The sequence below is a fragment of the Penaeus chinensis genome, chromosome 20 (genome assembly GCF_019202785.1).
Source record: "Penaeus chinensis breed Huanghai No. 1 chromosome 20, ASM1920278v2, whole genome shotgun sequence".
Lineage (NCBI taxonomy): Eukaryota > Metazoa > Arthropoda > Malacostraca > Decapoda > Penaeidae > Penaeus > Penaeus chinensis.
Window position 1 is genome coordinate 4859481 of NC_061838.1, and position 2500 is coordinate 4861980.

General features: G+C 30.7%; 1 protein-coding gene across 1 annotated transcript in view; it reads right to left on the reverse strand.

The window, feature by feature from the left end:
• The window catches only part of LOC125035869, a 16911-nt gene that overhangs the window by 4270 nt on the left and 10141 nt on the right, over positions 1–2500 (reverse strand). The window lies entirely within an intron of this gene.

The following is a 2500-nucleotide window of genomic DNA, read 5'->3' on the forward strand; positions in this document are numbered from 1 at the left end:
ATTCTCCTCAGCTTCTCTTTTCCCTACTGTTAGGTTATTGTAAAAGACAAAAAAAAAAAAAAAAAAAAAAAAAAAAAAAAAAAAATCTTGTTTTAATACTGAAACATAAATATCTTGAGCACTTTCCCACTAAGTTTGCAGTTTGGAAACTCTCACAGACTTACCGTGAGGTTTTTCTTCAGCCAAAATACACTTATTTAGTACCTTTATATAACTTCTGAATCTCCAGCCAACAGTCTATCTTCAGTGAACTATTCAGTGATAAAATTAGACTTCCAAACCATGGATCCTTCTCGTACTACTTTAACCTGAATAAGCAACAAATTCAGTACAGTGTACAAAACAATGACATTTACATGGCTGTGATCATTGAAAACTATTAGATAATCTTTATTTACTTATTTATTCATCTGCTGAGCTGGTTAGTTTTGAAAATCGGCACCAATTACTATAAGCCTAAATGTTGCCTATTGTTCAACCTTATGCTTAATTTCTCTGGTATACTTGATCCTTTGGATTTTGAAATATCTTTGACGAGATACTCTGCTGCAAAACTCTAAAAATCAAGCAACTGTTAGCTCAGTTTGAGGTATCTAATATGTATTCATTGGAACAAGGAAAAAAAGTGACATACAGCATTTTTGAACTGTAATAAATTATGAGGTTAATTAATTTTGAAAGACACAAAAACGTAAATGTCTTTTTTAGAACATGTCCTTTTTCATCGTTATATGTACATTCACACCCTCATACATATTTAACAAATGTATATTCTACTACAAATAATTCAAGATTTACATTACATGATAAATAACACTATTTGCATACTTAAACTAGGTTATTATCAAATTGAGGAAATCAGAAAATTACTTAATTGATACATGTAAACTGAATGATAAAAAGCTATTTTTATTTAGTACAAATAAGAAAAATCAGTATTAAGTGGAGCAAAAATAATACAATTAAAAGTCACAGAAATAGTCAACCTCTACATGTATATTATGAGAGTCCTCAGCTATGTTGCCCCTATAATGAATAAGATTGCAATACTATTCCTATTCAGTGTTCATTCATCTCAAAATGAACGAGGACAGGTTTTTGTATTGGCTATTTTTGAACTGCTAATACTTTTGCGAACACCCTAATCTCAATGGAAGTGCTAGTAAACTAATATTATTTATACACAAGTCATTACTTTGCTAAGTTCAGTAACTTTTGGAGTCTTTCCTAGTTATTTATACACTACTGCTCTTTTGGTAAGTTATACTTACCTTCTTGACATTTCCATTTGTCAAAAGCAACTGATTGTGAGAGAGTTAGTATTCTTGTGAAAATATTATTAACAGAGAAAAAAATGGTATGCTCTTACAAAAAAAACAACAACAACTAAATAGCACAAACAGAATCAAGTATTAAATCATAACCTTAAGTGTCTGGATTTTTATTTCACTTTTTAATGTTTTCAAGGTAGACCTTTCAACTGAAATCTTGCACTAACTAGAAAGACTTCTAAACCTTGACTTTCTAGGAAATACTTTACATATCATAAGAAGATAGAGTAAAACGGCTAATTTCTGAATGAAATTTCTGGCATTAGCCTTGCTTGAGGATATTCATTGTCTGGTTTTATTTTCTTTATTTCATGCTTGTGTGGCAGCTGTTGTATTATGAACACTTTTTCAAAAGTGGAAAAAGAACATTTTTGGTGAGGTATAAAGTATACTGGAAAAACAAAATTGAAGTTGAAAAAGATGTAGAAAAAGTATCCCTTAAATAATAGTTCTGAAAAGAGAAACCAAAATGCTGCGTTGACATATTTGCACTTGAAAATATAGGCCTTTTTTGTAGCATCGCAAAACACCTAACCCCTTTGATGCCTTGTCTCAAGTTGTATCACAGTTGCATGATATCATAGAAGTTTGTACTGACATACAACAACAACAACAACAAAATATATATATATTTATTCCCATGTAGATGGCTTAGAAAGTACTCAGACACTAGAGAGGATTTTTTTAAATGCTATTTAATATCAATGCTATTATTATTACTAATGACATTATAATCATTACAGAGTTATCAACAATACTAACAGCAACATAAAATAGGGAAAACAGTTGATATATATCTGGCTTCTGATTAACTCATTAGTGACAATGACTTGTGGAGCTATGTGTAAACACAATTAATAAATTAAACTCACTGTGGGCATGGCATGTACATAAATTCCATTCCTGGTGGCACCTAAAGATAGTGCATGTGCTTATAAAATCTAAATAATTACTCATGTGACTGTTGACATTACACAGAAGCTGATGGATATGCCAAGTGAGATCAAACAAAAACAGTAGCCAGTAATTGATTCCAAGATTCAATTAAACCTAACACTAATTTCAAAGTCCGTATCAACATTTGAATAATAATGAAGAAAGCTTGCTTAATCTGTAAGCATCAGCAGTGAACTGTAAACTCTGTGAGAACCCTTGCACATATGGAAAAG